Raw genomic sequence first — 17,830 nt, 5'->3', positions numbered from 1 at the left:
GGGGACGATCCGTAGGGTTGGGGAAACAGGGGGTTTCCCGCCCCGCCCCACCCTGGGCTCTCGGTCCCTCCGCAGCCGGGGATTGCTCCCACCCCTCCTCGAGGCGGCGGTTGGCAGGGCTTCGTGCCTGGCCTCCGCAAAGAGTTCGGCTCTGTCAGCCTCTGCCCTGTCTCAGGGCCAAACTTAGGTAGGGTAGGGAGCAACTGTGGATTGCCTGGTCCGGGCTAATGGACATCTCTTGGGGCCTATGGATAAGGAGCATCCCCGGTTGCAAGTGTAGGGTTCTAACTAAGTTTGTAGGGTTCAGCGGGGGAGCTTGGCAGTGACACAGAGAGGCTGAGGGAGGGCTTCAGAGGTCGAGGGCTGGAGACAAACAGTGAAAATAAAAAGGGTACAGGTTTCGATATAAGGTAGAGTACAGGACTATTCAAACCCTGAACAGCAGCCCTAACAGCGCTCCCGTTTCCTTGAGGCAGCTGCAGGCAGGAACCCTAAAGCAGCAGAGTGCCAGAACCCCCGAGAGCTGCAGGCAGTACCCCTGGTGCTAGGGCCAGCCAGGAAGAGATAGTGGGTGCTAGGGCCTACTGCTGTCATATAAGCTGGGGTTTCCATCCTTGGGGTACCCTGGGCTCCCTGTCCCTCACTGACTGGAGAGTCTTCCTCCCCTCCTTGAGGTGGTGGTAATTTGGCTGTGTCAGCCAATACTGCTGTGAAGCAAGCCTCTGCCTCCCTGTGGGGTGAAGTGTGCAGCCCATGAACCTGGGCGTTCTCTAGAGAAGGTAAGTGCTGGGTTTTCACAGATGTGCTGCTAAGATCCTGCATTGATATTTGGTCTTCTAGATTGTAGCTGACGAGGAGACGACATCCTGGCGATGGCAGGAACTTCCCGGATAGCGCAGCGGCCTTCCAGGGCGTCCTCGTGTGGATCCTCCCCGCCGGGCATCCGAGAGCTGAGTCAAAGGCTACAAATTGCAGAGGGGCTGAAAGCGGGGTGCCTGGTCGGGACTCGTGACCTGGGATATTTGAGTCAGCTTTGGGGACGGGGAGGTCCAGACTGTGGCCCCTTAGGCCACACGGTGGGAGAGCCTCACAGTTGCTCACAGTGCTGAGGTGCGCAGGACAGAGCAGTCCCGGGGCGTGTCGTGTCACTTGTCCATCGTGCCTTCTGTGTCTTTTGTGCCTCTCGTGTTGTACGTGCCTCGCCTTGTTTCTTCTGGGGGCTTACCAGAAACCCCGGCGTCACTCCTCGCATCTCTGGGCTCTTCAGCCCGATGCCATTGAAGCTTTGCCTCAGGAGCTCGCAGAGGCCTTGGAATCGCGTCTCTCTTTTAAAAGCATCCGATCGGATGTCTTTTAGAGGTCTTGTTCCGAGCTGTGTCGACAGCCGTGCGCCGCGAGGATCCATTGTTGCGGCTTAGGTCTTGAAGAAACGCAAAGATAGGTAGAGGATTGTGGCCCTAAAATTCTCGGGCATCCGTCTTGGCAGCTGCTGGAGTTCGTCAGTCCGTCAGCAACTTCTTCCTCCCGGGTTCTGCGAGCTTCATCAGCTCATTCTCACCCGGCTCATCTTGTTCCGCGTTCTCTCGGTCCTTGCGGCCATTCTTGTGGCCCAGAGTTTTGTCTCCCCGTTGTGTCCCCTCGTCTGTTGTCTTGTGTGTCACGGGTGTCTGGGTGTAGTTGTCCCGGAGCTGCTCTGTCCTGCTGCCCAGCCTGGGTGTAGGTGTAAAAGGCCAAGTCCCAGGCCCCTGTAATTTGGCATTTGTAATGTAGGGTGTAGTTGGAGTCTAGTGGGTGTTCCTAGATGGACACAAGATGTCAGGAGCTGTGAAGTTACCCTGCAGCACTTTGACTTTTGTCTTAGCTTTCTTTCAGATGCACACGGATGAAATCGGTGGCAGAGCGCCCCATCCAGGGTAAGGGGGTTCCCCCGAGAAGGTAAGTCAATGTTTGTCTTTGCAGGGCAACTGGAACCGGTCACTGTGTGACAGGTCTCCTCTTTGTCTTTATTTTTAGGAAGTGAAGCCGGCTAGCAGCAGTCAAGGCAAAGCGGGCAAGGTGAGCATTTACCGGTGGAGGGAAACTGTTGTTATTGCTGGGCTCTCAGTTTCTGGTGCAAATGCCAAGCGTCCCTTCTTGTTTGCGTGCTTTAGGCGGTCCAGTCGCATTTCGCCGAGATCCCCTCACCAACCAACCGGCCGGCACAGCTGTTTCGCCGCTCCCGTGAGCCCGGCGGAAGCGTTACGGGACCGTGAGACGGAGCCTTTTCCACGTAAAGGGGTCGTGTGGGTGGCCTTCAGGAAGGGGCCGAGGGGTTGCCGTGAGTTGGGGATGTCGGGAGGAGGAGCGAGGGTCCCGTTGAGTTTCAGCAATGCCGCATCAGTTTGTCTTCTCTTAGCTCAGGCGCGCCCTGCGACGACGGCGTCCGGCTCCCGGCGTGGCCGAAGCGCGCGGCCTCAGGACGTGGCCGTTCACAGGAGACCGTGAGTAGCGGAATTGTCGGGTTTTGGCTGATGCCCTGCAAAGATCAGCCACTGATTTTCTGTTTTATTTATTGTAGCTGACCGAGAGACGGCAGCCTGGCGATGGCCGGAACTTCCCAGATGGCGAGGCGCCCTTCCTTGGCGCTCCATGTGGATCCACCCTGCCGGGCATCCGAGAGCTAAGTCGAAGGCTGCGAATTGCAGAGGGGCTGAAAGTGGGGTGCCGGGTCGGGACTCTGGACCTGGGATTTTTAAGTCAGCTTTGGGGACAGGAAGGTCCAGGCTGTGGCCCCTTAGGCCACGTGAAGGGAGAGCCTCGCTTTTGTTCACAGTGCTGAGGTGCGCAGGACAGAGCAGTCCCGGGGCGTGTTGTATCACTTGTCCGTCGTGCCTTCTGTGTCTTTTGTGCCTCTCGTGTTGTACGTGCCTCGCCTTATTTCTTCTGGGGGCTTACCAGAAACCCCGGCGTCACTCCTCGCATCTCTGATCTCTGGGCTCTTCAGCCCGATGCCATTGAAGCTTTGCCTCAGGAGCTCGCAGAGGCCTTGGAATCGCGTCTCTCTTTTAAAAGCATCCGATCGGATGTCTTTTAGAGGTCTTGTTCCGAGCTGTGTCGACAGCCGTGCGCCGCGAGGATCCATTGTTGCGGCTTAGGTCTTGAAGAAACGCAAAGATAGGTAGAGAACTGTGGCCCTAAAATTCTCGGGCATCCGTCTTGGCAGCTGCTGGAGTTCGTCAGTCCGTCAGCATCTTCTTCCTCCCGGGTTCTGCGAGCTTCATCAGCTCGCCTTCATTCTCACCCGGCTCATCTCGTTCCGCGTTCTCTCGGTCCTTGCGGCCATTCTTGTGGCCCAGAGTTTTGTCTCCCCGTTGTGTCCCCTCGTCTGTTGTCTTGTGTGTCACGGGTGTCTGGGTGTAGTTGTCCCGGAGCTGCTCTGTCCTGCTGCCCAGCCTGGGTGTAGGTGTAAAAGGCCGAGTCCCAGGCCCCTGTAATTTGGCATTTGTAATGTAGGGTGTAGTTGGAGTCTAGCGGGTGTTCCTAGATGGACACAAGATGTCAGGAGCTGTGAAGTTACCCTGCAGCACTTTGACTTTTGTCTTAGCTTTCTTTCAGATGCACACGGATGAAATCGGTGGCAGAGCGCCCCATCCAGGGTAAGGGGGTTCCCCCGAGAAGGTAAGTCAATGTTTGTCTTTGCAGGGCAACTGGAACCGGTCACTGTGTGACAGGTCTCCTCTTTGTCTTTATTTTTAGGAAGTGAAGCCGGCTAGCAGCAGTCAAGGCAAAGCGGGCAAGGTGAGCATTGACCGGTGGAGGGAAACTGTTGTTATTGCTGGGCTCTCAGTTTCTGGTGCAAATGCCAAGCGTCCCTTCTTGTTTGCGTGCTTTAGGCGGTCCAGTCGCATTTCGCCGAGATCCCCTCGCCAACCAACCGGCCGGCACAGCTGTTTCGCCGCTCCCGTGAGCCCTGCGGAAGCGTTACAGGACTGTGTGATGAAGCCTTGGCCTTTTCCACGTAAAGGGGCCGTGTGGGTGGCCTTCAGGAAGGGGCCGAGGGGTTGCCGTGAGTTGGGGATGTCGGGAGGAGGAGCGAGGGTCCCTTTGAGTTTCAGCAATGCCGCATCACTTTGTCTTCTCTTAACTCAGGCATGCCCTGCGATGACGGCGTCCGGCTCCCAGCGTGGCCGAAGCGTGCGGCCTCAGGATGCGGCTGTTCGCAGGAGACCGTGAGTAGCGGAATTGTCGGGTTTTGGCTGATGCCCTGCAAAGATCAGCCGCTGATTTTCTGTTTTATTTATTGTAGCTGACCGAGAGACGGCAGCCTGGCGATGGCCGGAACTTCCCAGATGGCGAGGCGCCCTTCCTTGGCGCTCCATGTGGATCCACCCTGCCGGGCATCCGAGAGCTAAGTCGAAGGCTGCGAATTGCAGAGGGGCTGAAAGTGGGGTGCCGGGTCGGGACTCTGGACCTGGGATTTTTAAGTCAGCTTTGGGGACGGGGAGGTCCAGGCTGTGGCCCCTTAGGCCACGTGAAGGGAGAGCCTCGCTTTTGTTCACAGTGCTGAGGTGTGCAGGACAGAGCAGTCCTGGGGCGTGTTGTATCACTTGTCCGTCGTGCCTTCTGTGTCTTTTGTGCCTCTCGTGTTGTACGTGCCTCGCCTTATTTCTTCTGGGGGCTTACCAGAAACCCCGGCGTCACTCCTCGCATCTCTGATCTCTGGGCTCTTCAGCCCGATGCCATCGAAGCTTTGCCTCAGGAGCTCGCAGAGGCCTTGGAATCGCGTCTCTCTTTTAAAAGCATCCGATCGGATGTCTTTTAGAGGTCTTGTTCCGAGCTGTGTCGACAGCCGTGCGCCGCGAGGATCCATTGTTGCGGCTTAGGTCTTGAAGAAATGCAAAGATAGGTAGAGGACTGTGGCCCTAAAATTCTCGGGCATCCGTCTTGGCAGCTGCTGGAGTTCGTCATTCCGTCAGCATCTTCTTCCTCCCGGGTTCTGCGAGCTTCATCAGCTCGCCTTCATTCTCACCCGGCTCATCTCGTTCCGCGTTCTCTCGGTCCTTGCGGCCATTCTTGTGGCCCAGAGTTTTGTCTCCCCGTTGTGTCCCCTCGTCTGTTGTCTTGTGTGTCACGGGTGTCTGGGTGTAGTTGTCCCGGAGCTGCTCTGTCCTGCTGCCCAGCCTGGGTGTAGGTGTAAAAGGCCGAGTCCCAGGCCCCTGTAATTTGGCATTTGTAATGTAGGGTGTAGTTGGAGTCTAGCGGGTGTTCCTAGATTGACACAAGATGTCAGGAGCTGTGAAGTTACCCTGCAGCACTTTGACTTTTGTCTCAGCTTTCTTTCAGATGCACACGGATGAAATCGGTGGCAGAGCGCCCCATCCAGGGTAAGGGGGTTCCCCCGAGAAGGTAAGTCAATGTTTGTCTTTGCAGGGCAACTGGAACCGGTCACTGTGTGACAGGTCTCCTCTTTGTCTTTATTTTTAGGAAGTGAAGCCGGCTAGCAGCAGTCAAGGCAAAGCGGGCAAGGTGAGCATTGACCGGTGGAGGGAAACTGTTGTTATTGCTGGGCTCTCAGTTTCTGGTGCAAATGCCAAGCGTCCCTTCTTGTTTGCGTGCTTTAGGCGGTCCAGTCGCATTTCGCCGAGATCCCCTCGCCAACCAACCGGCCGGCACAGCTGTTTCGCCGCTCCCGTGAGCCCTGCGGAAGCGTTACAGGACTGTGTGATGAAGCCTTGGCCTTTTCCACGTAAAGGGGCCGTGTGGGTGGCCTTCAGGAAGGGGCCGAGGGGTTGCCGTGAGTTGGGGATGTCGGGAGGAGGAGCGAGGGTCCCTTTGAGTTTCAGCAATGCCGCATCACTTTGTCTTCTCTTAACTCAGGCGCGCCCTGCGATGACGGCGTCCGGCTCCCAGCGTGGCCGAAGCGTGCGGCCTCAGGATGCGGCTGTTCGCAGGAGACCGTGAGTAGTGGAATTGTCGGGTTTTGGCTGATGCCCTGCAAAGATCAGCCGCTGATTTTCTGTTTTATTTATTGTAGCTGACCGAGAGACGGCAGCCTGGCGATGGCCGGAACTTCCCAGATGGCGAGGCGCCCTTCCTTGGCGCTCCATGTGGATCCACCCTGCCGGGCATCCGAGAGCTAAGTCGAAGGCTGCGAATTGCAGAGGGGCTGAAAGTGGGGTGCCGGGTCGGGACTCTGGACCTGGGATTTTTAAGTCAGCTTTGGGGACGGGGAGGTCCAGGCTGTGGCCCCTTAGGCCACGTGAAGGGAGAGCCTCGCTTTTGTTCACAGTGCTGAGGTGTGCAGGACAGAGCAGTCCCGGGGCGTGTTGTATCACTTGTCCGTCGTGCCTTCTGTGTCTTTTGTGCCTCTCGTGTTGTACGTGCCTCGCCTTATTTCTTCTGGGGGCTTACCAGAAACCCCGGCGTCACTCCTCGCATCTCTGATCTCTGGGCTCTTCAGCCCGACGCCATTGAAGCTTTGCCTCAGGAGCTCGCAGAGGCCTTGGAATCGCGTCTCTCTTTTAAAAGCATCCGATCGGATGTCTTTTAGAGGTCTTGTTCCGAGCTGTGTCGACAGCCGTGCGCCGCGAGGATCCATTGTTGCGGCTTAGGTCTTGAAGAAATGCAAAGATAGGTAGAGAACTGTGGCCCTAAAATTCTCGGGCATCCGTCTTGGCAGCTGCTGGAGTTCGTCAGTCCGTCAGCATCTTCTTCCTCCCGGGTTCTGCGAGCTTCATCAGCTCGCCTTCATTCTCACCCGGCTCATCTCGTTCCGCGTTCTCTCGGTCCTTGCGGCCATTCTTGTGGCCCAGAGTTTTGTCTCCCCGTTGTGTCCCCTCGTCTGTTGTCTTGTGTGTCACGGGTGTCTGGGTGTAGTTGTCCCGGAGCTGCTCTGTCCTGCTGCCCAGCCTGGGTGTAGGTGTAAAAGGCCGAGTCCCAGGCCCCTGTAATTTGGCATTTGTAATGTAGGGTGTAGTTGGAGTCTAGCGGGTGTTCCTAGATTGACACAAGATGTCAGGAGCTGTGAAGTTACCCTGCAGCACTTTGACTTTTGTCTCAGCTTTCTTTCAGATGCACACGGATGAAATCGGTGGCAGAGCGCCCCATCCAGGGTAAGGGGGTTCCCCCGAGAAGGTAAGTCAATGTTTGTCTTTGCAGGGCAACTGGAACCGGTCACTGTGTGACAGGTCTCCTCTTTGTCTTTATTTTTAGGAAGTGAAGCCGGCTAGCAGCAGTCAAGGCAAAGCGGGCAAGGTGAGCATTGACCGGTGGAGGGAAACTGTTGTTATTGCTGGGCTCTCAGTTTCTGGTGCAAATGCCAAGCGTCCCTTCTTGTTTGCGTGCTTTAGGCGGTCCAGTCGCATTTCGCCGAGATCCCCTCGCCAACCAACCGGCCGGCACAGCTGTTTCGCCGCTCCCGTGAGCCCTGCGGAAGCGTTACAGGACTGTGTGATGAAGCCTTGGCCTTTTCCACGTAAAGGGGCCGTGTGGGTGGCCTTCAGGAAGGGGCCGAGGGGTTGCCGTGAGTTGGGGATGTCGGGAGGAGGAGCGAGGGTCCCTTTGAGTTTCAGCAATGCCGCATCACTTTGTCTTCTCTTAACTCAGGCGCGCCCTGCGATGACGGCGTCCGGCTCCCGGCGTGGCCGAAGCGCGCGGCCTCAGGATGTGGCTGTTCACAGGAGACCGTGAGTCGCGGAATTGTCGGGTTTTGGCTGATGCCCTGCAAAGATCAGCCACTGATTTTCTGTTTTATTTATTGTAGCTGGCCCAGAAGACAGCAGCCTGGCGATGGCCGGAACTTCCCAGATGGTGAGCCGCCCTTCCTTGGCGCTCCATGTGGATCCACCCTGCCGGGCATCCGAGAGCTGTGTTGGAGGCTATGAATGGCAGAGGGGCTGAAATCGGGGTGCCGGGTCGGGACTCTGGACCTGGGATATTTGAGTCAGGTTTGGGGACAGGGAGGTCCAGGCTGTGGCCCCTTAGGCCACGTGAAGGGAGAGCCTCACATTTGTTCACAGTGCTGAGGTGTGCAGGACAGAGCAGTCCCGGGGCGTGTTGTATCACTTGTCCGTCGTACCTTCTGTGTCTTTTGTGCTTCTTGTGTTGTACGTGCCTTGCCTTATCTCTTCTGGGGGCTTGCCAGAAACCCCGGCGTCACTCCTCGCATCTCTGATCTCTGGGCTCTTCAGCCCGACACCATCGAAGCTTTGCCTCAGGTGCTCGCAGAGGCCTTGGAATCGCGTCTCTCTTTTAAAAGCATCCGATCGGATGTCTTTTAGAGGTCTTGTTCCGAGCTGTGTCGACAGCCGTGCGCCGCGAGGATCCATTGTTGCGGCTTAGGTCTTGAAGAAATGCAAAGATAGGTAGAGAACTGTGGCCCTAAAATTCTCGGGCATCCGTCTTGGCAGCTGCTGGAGTTCGTCAGTCCGTCAGCAACTTCTTCCTCCCGGGTTCTGCGAGCTTCATCAGCTCGCCTTCATTCTCACCCGGCTCATCTCGTTCCGCGTTCTCTCGGTCCTTGCGGCCATTCTTGTGGCCCAGAGTTTTGTCTCCCCGTTGTGTCCCCTCGTCTGTTGTCTTGTGTGTCACGGGTGTCTGGGTGTAGTTGTCCCGGAGCTGCTCTGTCCTGCTGCCCAGCCTGGGTGTAGGTGTAAAAGGCCAAGTCCCAGGCCCCTGTAATTTGAAATTTGTAATGTAGGGTGTAGTTGGAGTCTAGCGGGTGTTCCTAGATGGACACAAGGTGGCTGGAGCTGTGAAGTTATCCTTCAGCTCTTTGAGTTTTGTCTTAGCTTTCTAAGCATTACATTATTCACTGCCCGATGTGGGGTTCAAAGGAGTAAGAAAAACCTATACTAATTACGTTATATTGGTACTTCCTGTGTGTTGGGAAAAAGGACTGTGGGATAAAGGACTTTGTAATGGTGTTGCTTAAGTTCATGTCTCTCAGGGTGGAGGCCTTCATGTAGTTCTAGTCTCTGAGCTTTTTTTGAGGTTTTAATCTACTTGTCCAGAAATGGATTACTTGTATTTATTTCTATTTTATGGCTATCTATCTATCTTCATTTGTTTATTATAGATGTGTATATTTTCATTTCTATATTATTCATTTAAATGCCATGCCTGTAAGTAAATAAAAAACAAAAAGTCCCTTGATTTAAATATTTTTCATACCTATTTCTATCATATTGAACTTCTTTTTTTACACACCTAGATATAATACACAACAGATATTAAAATATATTATATTAGCATCTATCCATATGGTTTTCATACTGAATATTAATCTACTTGTCTAGATTTGGATTACTTGTATTTATTTCTTTTTTCTTTCTCTCTAACTCTCTCTCTATATATATCTATCTAGCTCCCCTATATTTACTTTTACATGTATATATTTATATATTTCTCTTTCTAATGTTCTGCTTTTTGAAATTTGCATTGCTTTCTCTTTGAAACTCTACCCATTCATTCAGCTAACAGGTCAGAATGACAAAAATATAAAGCTCTGGTGAACCCCGAGTGCAGAACACGCTCGTCTCTCTGGAACTTAGGCACAGAAATTTCTCTTGGTGCATTTTAGTACCTCATGGATGCACAGATGTGTTTTATACACTCATATTTTACAGGGAAGTAAGAAGTGGAAAAACAAAAGCCACTTTCTTAACCCTAAGCCGTTCCTGACATAACAAAACCCTAAAGACGGCGTGCACAGAGAGGGGGTTTCTTTCCAAGGGAATTTAGAGAGATCCATTCCTGTTCCTTGCCAATGCCTACCGTAAAAACCAGAGCAACTCCACAGGTTTTTGGATTCTGCATCCAGCCCTCGCAGGGAATTTCCTGGCAGCTCGGGGTCCCCTCTGGGCAAGGGTACCCGGCACGAGCCCTCCCCATTCCCCGCTCACCTTGCTCCTCCAGCGCAGCGCGTGCCTCCCTCTGCCGGGGACCTCGGCGTGCCCCAAGGGACACGGGAGCCCCCCAGTCCCCACCCCGTCCCCCTCAGCCTTTGCTCCTCACCCCCAAAGAAGGCACAGAACAACTCCAACTGCCCTGGACAGCAGCACCCTGCTTTATTGGAAGCCCTTCTAGGTCTAGACCCCCTCCCAAAAAGGAGCTCTGCTGCAACAAGAAAAGGGGTGCCCTGGCTGCGGGCACTTCTGCACCACCGTGAGTCCAGAAAAACCCAAAATCACCGGAATTTAACCCAAAAAGTCCTCAGATCCAAAAGAAACCCCGTGAAAATTGGGTAAAATATGCAAAAACGGCAAAAAATCCCATAAAAATCCTGAGTTTTGGGGGTCAAACACCACTGCTACCCCGGCTGCGGGCACTTCTGCACTGCCGTGAGTCCAGAAAACCCCAAAATTCCAGGAATTTAATCCAAAAGAATCCTCAAATAAAAAAAACAAAAAACCAAAAAATCCCATAAAATACGAGAAAACGGCAAAAAATCCCATAAAAATCCTGAATTTTGGGGTCAAACAGCACTACTACCCCGGCTGCGGGCACTTCTGCACCACCGTGAGTCCAGAAAAACCCAAAATCAGCGGAATTTAACCCAAAAAGTCCTCAGATCCAAAAGAAACCCCGTGAAAATTGGGTAAAATATGCAAAAACGGAAAAAAATCCCATAAAAAGCCTGAGTTTTGGGGGTCAAACACCACTGCTACCCCGGCTGCGGGCAGTTCTGCACTACTGTGAGTCCAGAAAAACCCAAAATCACCGGAATTTAACCCAAAAATTACCCCAATCCAAAAAAAACCCCGTGAAAATCCCATGAAATACGAAAAAATTGCAAAAAATCCCTGGAAAAATCCTAAAAAAATATAGAAAAAATCTCATAAAATACAAGAAAATTCTGTAAAAATCCCCCAAAACTGCCCCAAATCCCCTTCAGGATCTTTGGGAACCTCAATTTGTGCCTTTTAGGGATCAGTTTGGGGGATTTAGGAGGTTTTTTGGAGATTTTTGGTTGATTTCAGGGTGATTTTGAGTGATTTTGGGTTATTTCAATTTGATTTTAGGTGACTTCAGGGTGATTTTGGTTGACTAGGCTGATTTTGGGGTGTTTCAGGCGGATTTCGGGTGACTTCAGTTTGGTTTTGGTGTATTTTAGGCTGATTTTGAGTGATTTTGGTGCATTTCAGGCCAATTTTGGTTGATTTCAGGGTGATTTCTGGTGATTTCAGGCTGTTTTTTTGCTGATTTTGGGGTGCTTGAGACTGATTTTGGGGTGTTTCAGGTTGATTTCAGTTGATTTCAGGGTGATTTTGAGTGATTTTGGGGTGTTTCATGGCAATTTTTGGGTATTTTGGGGTGTTTCAGGCTGATTTTGAGTGATTTTGGGGTACTTCAGGCTGATTTGGGGTTATTTCAGGCTGATTTTGGTTGATTTCAGGGTGGTTTTGGGTGATTTTGGGCTACTTCAGGCTGTTTTTTTGCCGTTTTTTCACCGATTTTTGATGATTTTGGCTGATTTTGTGCCGATTTCTGGATTTTAGGGCACATTTCTCGAATGCCACCCTGACGTGCGCATCGGGCGCCGTTTCCACCGGGGCTGCGTCTCCTGCCTGGGGTGTCTCATCTTCTGTCCCCAAACCCCCCAAAACTGCCCCAAATCCCCCAAAACTGCCCCAAATCTCCTTCAGGATCTTTGGGAACCTCAATTTTGATCCCGGTGACGTTGTCCCTGCCCTGCACCCGGTGATGTTATCACCGGTTTTGTGATGTCATCGTCGGCCCGGTGATGTCATAGTGTTCCCTGTGATGTCACCTTCTCTCCCCACGTGACATCACTTGTCCCGCCCGGTGACGTCATCCGCACTCCGTGATGTCATCGCCAGCTCGTGACGTCACCGCCCCTGTGTGACGTCACAAGCCCCCCAATGTATGACGTCACCACCCCCCCGTGTCTGACATCACCACACGCCCCCATATGAAGTCACCACCCCCGTGTATGACGTCACCATGTCCCCCGTGTATGACGTCACGGTGCTGCTGTTGATGGCATCATGGCGGCCCCGTTGATTACGTCACTGCGGCCCCGTGTATGACATCACGGCTCTGCTGTCGATGACATCACGGCTCTGCTGTCGATGACGTCACGGCGCGGCCGTCGATGACGTCACTGCGTCCCCTGTCGATGACGTCACAGGAGGAGGACGGCTCCACCTGTCTGCACCACGCGGCCAAGAACGGGAACCTGGAGATGGTGGAGCTGCTGCTGGGAACCGGACAGGTGGATGTCAACGCCCAGGTGAGTGGTCAGTGAGTGACCACTGAGTGTCCACTCACTGTCCTGAGTGTCCACTCACTGTCCTGAGTGTTCTGAGTGAGCCCTGAGTGTGTCCTGAGTGTGTGAGTGTCCACTCTGTGTGTCCCTGCTGGGAACTGGACAGGTGGACGTCAACGCCCAGGTGAGAGGTCAGTGAGTGACCCCTGAGTGTTCACTCACTGTCCTGAGTGACCCCTGAGTGTGTGAGTGTCCCCTGAATGTCCCCTGAGTGTCCACTCACTGTGTCCTGAGTGACCCCTGAGTGTCCACTCAGTGTCCGGAGTGTCCTGGCAGTAGTCAGAGGGTCAGGGCTGCTCTGGGGCTGTTTTTGGGCTGTTTAGGGGTTGTTTTTTGGGTGTTTTTTTGGCTGTTTTAGGGCTGTTTTGGGGGTTGTTTTGGGGGTTGTTTTGGGGGTTGTTTTGGGGCTGTTTTGGGTTGTTTTTGGGGTGTTTTGGGTGTCTGGAGGCGGCACTGACCCCTGGATGACCCCTCAGGACAACGGCGGCTGCACCCCGATCATTTGGGCGGCCGAGCACAAACACATCGAGGTCATTCGGCGACCGCTGACCCAAGGGGCCGACGTCACCCTGACCGACAACGTGAGTGCACCTGGGGACACCTGGGGGGACCTGGGGGGACCTGAGACACACCTGGGGACCCCTGGACACACCTGGGGACAGCTGGGGACACACCTGGGGACACCTGGGGGGACCTGAGACACACCTGGGGACACCAAAACCACACCTGGGGACAGCTGAGATACACCTGGGGACACCTAGTGACACCAGGGGGCCACCTGGGGACAACTGGGGACACCTGGGGACAGCTGAGGAACATCTGGGGAACATCTGAGACACACCTGGGGACACCTGGAGAACATCTGGGAGACATTTGGGGACACCTGGGGGGACCTGAGACACACCTGGGGACACCTGGGGACACCTGGACACACCTGGGGACACCTGGGGACATACCTGGGGACACCTGGGGGGACCTGAGACACACCTGGGGACACCAAAACCACACCTGGGGACAGCTGAGATACACCTGGGGACACCTAGTGACACCAGGGGGCCACCTGGGGACAACTGGGGACACCTGGGGACAGCTGAGACACACCTGGGGACAGCTGAGGAACATCTGGGGAACATCTGAGATACCTGAGACACACCTGGGGACACCTGGAGAACATCTGGGAGACATTTGGGGACACCTGGGGGGACCTGAGACACACCTGGGGACCCCTGGACACACCTGGGGACACCTGGACACACCTGGGGACATACCTGGGGACACCTGGGGGGACCTGAGACACATCTGGGGACACCAAAACCACACCTGGGGACAGCTGAGATACACCTGGGGACACCTGGGGACAGCTGAGACACACCTGGGGACAGCTGGGGAACATCTGAGATACCTGAGACACACCTGGGGACACCTGGAGAACATCTGGGAGACATTTGGGGACACCTGGGGGGACCTGGGGACAGCTGGGACACACCTGGGGACACACCTGGAACCCAGTCTAGAACCCAGTCCAGAACAGTCTAGAACCCAATCTAGAACCCAGTCTAGAACACAATCTAGAACCCAGTCTAGAACGTGATCTAGAACGCTCTAGAACCCAGTCTAGAACGCTCTAGAACCCAGCCTAGAACAGTCTAGAACGTGATCTAGAACGCTCTAGAACCCAGTCTAGAACAATCTAGAACATGACCTAGACCACTCCAGAACAATCTAGAACCCGATCTAGAACAATCTAGAACACGTTCTAGAAACACACCTGGAACACACCTGGGGACACCTGAGATACACCTGGGGACACCTTGGGGACACACCTGGGGACACCTGGGGGCCCCTGAGACACACCTGGGACACACCTGGGGACACCTGGGGACACCTGAGATATACCTGGAGACACCTGGGCACACCTGGGGACACCTGAGATACCTGAGACACACCTGGGGACACACCTGGGGACACCTGGGATAGAAGGAACACACCTGGGCACACCTGAGGGTACCTGGGGGGGGTACCTGGGAACATACCTGGGGACACCTGGGATAGAGAGGATACATCTGGGACACACCTGGGGACACCTGGGGACACCTGGGGGTACCTGGGACACACCTGGGATGGAGAGGATACATCTGGAACTCACCTGGGGGGACCTGGGGACATCTGGGGACACCTGGGCACACCTGGGATAGAAGGAACACACCTTATTGGGTTTTGTTTATTGGATGTAGGGGTTCAGATGGGGTAGGGTTGGTTTGTTTAGCTGAGTTTGGGGTGTTAATTAGGTGGCTTTTGTTAGATGCAGTTTTCAATTTTTGAAAGTTTTTTTATTGAGTGGTTTTAAGGTGATTTTTAGTAATTGATGGTATAATTTTATTTTGTTTGTAGTTGGTGTATAAAAACGTATATGTTCTATTTATTTAATGTTGTCTTTTTTAGTTTAGGTGTTGATGATAAGTTTGGATTTCTTTCTGTAGTGTGTTTCTTATTAGTTTTACTTCTGGGGACACAGGCATTTATATGGTGGATTTTTAGAGGTATATTTTTGGGGGTGATTTTTTTAACATTTTAGTAGTTTAGATCAATATTTTATGTTTTTCATTAGGTATTATTTTTTTTATTGAGTATTGTAATTATGTATTAGTATAAAGGTAGAGCTTTGGGTTTTTTTTTAACTATTGTTTAGGGTTAGTTGAATGGTTTTGAGTTCAGTGCATCGGTCCGATTATTTTTTAATAGTTGATTTGTTGTGTGGAGTTCAATAGGGTTGCTTTTTATTTACGTTTAACTTTGCTGATGTGATAAGAACTGTTAGTGACAGAGCATAGCATCTGTTTTTGCCGGTAGTCGGTTGTACGGTGTGGGTTTTGTTTGTGTTACCTGTTTTGGGTTTTTTTTTGTTAATGAGATTAAAGTTTTTATTTTGGGGTTGCGATTAAAAATTTTAGGGCAATTTAGATTTTTGACACAGATGCACTGTGATGAGAGTACGTTAGTTGTTTTATGTGGTATTGGTGGTTTAGATAGGGGGAATATTTGTTTTGAAAATTTGTTTTGGTATTGTTAGTTGAAGTGTTTGGATGAGTTGTGTTTCAGTGTTGAATCTTTTTGAGGGGGTTCAGATTTTTTCTAGGTTAAGATTTTTTTTCCCTTAGTTGGTGGAGGTACTGTGATTTTATTGATGACATTGATGGGAATTTGATGCTGTTTGTTTTTTGGTTATTTTATTTTTAGGAATTTGATTTTTGCAGTAGGCCTGGAAGAATTCACTTTATTTCAAAACATACTAGTTTAATGATATAAAGGTTTCCATATTAACTCCTCAGTGTCTTAGATTTTTTTTCTTATTTAGTTTTTCCAGAATTTATTGATAATTTAGCAATCAAGCAGGGATGGCACCCCGTTCTTGACAAGATGGCTATGGAAAAACCTGCGTCTAACAACACGTACCTGACGGACGGCAACAATTTTGCCGTTATTACAGGGCCAAATTCGAGTGGCAAATCAACATCGGCATGGAATGCCGGAGGAGAGGAGTTTCTGGTGGGCTCCCAGTGACATCTGATGGAGTGACTTTGTCTCTTTATGGACTTTTAGATTTGGGTTCTTTTTCCCTTTGAACTGAAGATTGATGAGAGGGAGGCGAGTTTTCTCTCGTTCGGTCTCAGTTGTTTATTTTTTGTTATCAGCATTACAAGGTACAAGGAGCTATGTGCACTATGATAGAAAAGGGGTAAAATGGCTAACAAAGATCTTCTTCAAGGTCTTTTATATGTCCATTTACCCAATTAACAGGTGCCAACTAAATTATTTTTCTTAGTGACCCAATGACCCAACACCTGTGTGCTGCACTGTGACATTTTCTACCCAATCACCTACTACTACCCAAACACCCCTAGGAGAAGAACATGAAGAAGAAAGAAGGACAAGAGACAACACCCTAAATCCTCCATCTTGTCTCCTGTTCTCTAAACTACTTTTTCACCCAGTGATTTAAGAAACTTTCTAATCAACACATTTACACTTTTCCTATCTAACTTTAACATTTGTTTTCATGTGTCACCATGAAAACATGCACATGAATTTCATATTATATGAAATTCAGTGTTTCCTTGAATCCTAGAACTAAACATTAAAAACAAGGGCACACAGTCTGTATCTCCGACTCCAACATGACGGTGAGAGCATCTCATAGGGTCTGGGGGAGCACCAGGATGCACTTGGACCTGGAGCATTGCTCTGAGGAGGTGGTGGGGGACAAAGCTTTTTGCCAGGAAACAGCAGCTGAACAGGTGAGCCAGTGTGGATTTGCAGGGCTGATCTTTCTGCTTTTCCCTTTTGATTCCATCTTGGCAGTCCCTCCTCAGTGCCCTCAATCTGTCACAAGAGTTCCAAAAAAAAAAAAAAAGGCTGAGCAAACAGTGAAAATAAGGGGTACAGGTATGGCAGAATACAGTTGTACCCCACCCCCAACCATAAACAGCAGCCCTAACAGCGCTCCCATTTCCCTGAGGCAGCTGCAGGCAGGAATCCTAAAGCAGCAGAGTGCCACAACCCCGAGAGGTGCAGGCAGTACACCGTGTTCTAGGGCCAGTTGAGAAGAGATAGTGGCCACGTAGGTCCCGCTTGTGTGGGATAACCAGGGGTTTCCAGCCCCGGCCCACCCCGGGGTCCCCGTTCATCCGCAACCGGGGAGGCTCCCAAACCTCATCAAGGCGGCGGTTCGTTCGGATCCACAGCAATACCGGTTGAAGAGTTTCGCTCCGCAAGCCTAAGCATCCCAGCGGGGCTGAAGCATGCAGGCGATGTCAGGAGACCGTGAGTGTTGGGTTTTCACAGATGTGCTGCTAAGATCTTGCACTGATATTTGGTTTTTCTTTATTGTACCTGTCCAAGAGACAACAGCCTGCCAGAAACGTGCCAGACGGTGAGGCGGCCTTCCCTTGTGCCCCACGTGGCTTCTCGTCCCCACGCATATGAGAGCTAAATCGAAGTCCAAGACCTACAGAAGGGCATGAAAGCGGTGTGCTAGGTCAGCACTCGTGGCCAAGGATTCTCGAGTCAGCTTTGGAGATGTGGAGGTCCAAGCTGTGTCCCCTTAGGCCACCTCAAGGGAAAGCCTCACTTTGGCTCACAGTGCTGAGGTGTGCAGGACAGAGCAATCCCGGGGTGTGTCGTGTCACTTTTCTACCGTGCCTTTCGTACCTCTCGTGTCGTACGTGCCTCGCCTTATCCCTTCCAGGGGTTTATCAGAAACCCCGGTGTCTCTCTTAACATCTCTGATCTCTCTGAGAAGAACATGCAGAAGAAAGAAAAAGGGACAAGAGACAACACCCTAAATCCTCCATCTTGTCTCCTGTTCTCTAAACTTTTTCACCCAGTGATTTAAAAAAACTTTCTAATCTATACCCTTACACTTTTAGCTTTTTCTATCTAACTTTAACATTTGTTTTCATGTATCACCATGAAAACATGCTCATGAATTTCACATTATATGAAATTCAATGTTTTTCTGGATCTTATAACTAAGTATCAGAAACAAGGGTACGCACTCTGTAT

At 51.8% G+C, this 17,830-nt stretch overlaps 2 long non-coding RNA genes across 2 annotated transcripts; both read left to right on the top strand.

Moving 5' to 3' along the window:
* Positions 1–4,540: 4,540 nt before the first annotated feature.
* LOC131591240 (uncharacterized) lies at positions 4,541–5,935 on the top strand. The gene is made up of 3 exons (XR_009280296.1): positions 4,541–5,505; positions 5,601–5,773; positions 5,857–5,935. It is a non-coding gene; the product is annotated as an uncharacterized LOC131591240 (long non-coding RNA).
* A 750-nt stretch (positions 5,936–6,685) lies between these two features.
* LOC131591239 (uncharacterized) lies at positions 6,686–7,642 on the top strand. Its single transcript, XR_009280295.1, has 3 exons — positions 6,686–7,233; positions 7,329–7,501; positions 7,585–7,642. It is a non-coding gene; the product is annotated as an uncharacterized LOC131591239 (long non-coding RNA).
* Positions 7,643–17,830: the final 10,188 nt, after the last annotated feature.

Source organism: Poecile atricapillus, chromosome 39, assembly GCF_030490865.1.
Source record: "Poecile atricapillus isolate bPoeAtr1 chromosome 39, bPoeAtr1.hap1, whole genome shotgun sequence".
Classification (NCBI taxonomy): Eukaryota; Metazoa; Chordata; class Aves; order Passeriformes; family Paridae; genus Poecile; species Poecile atricapillus.
Note: the sequence above shows the minus strand (reverse complement) of the source record. Positions and strands in the feature narration are given on the sequence as shown.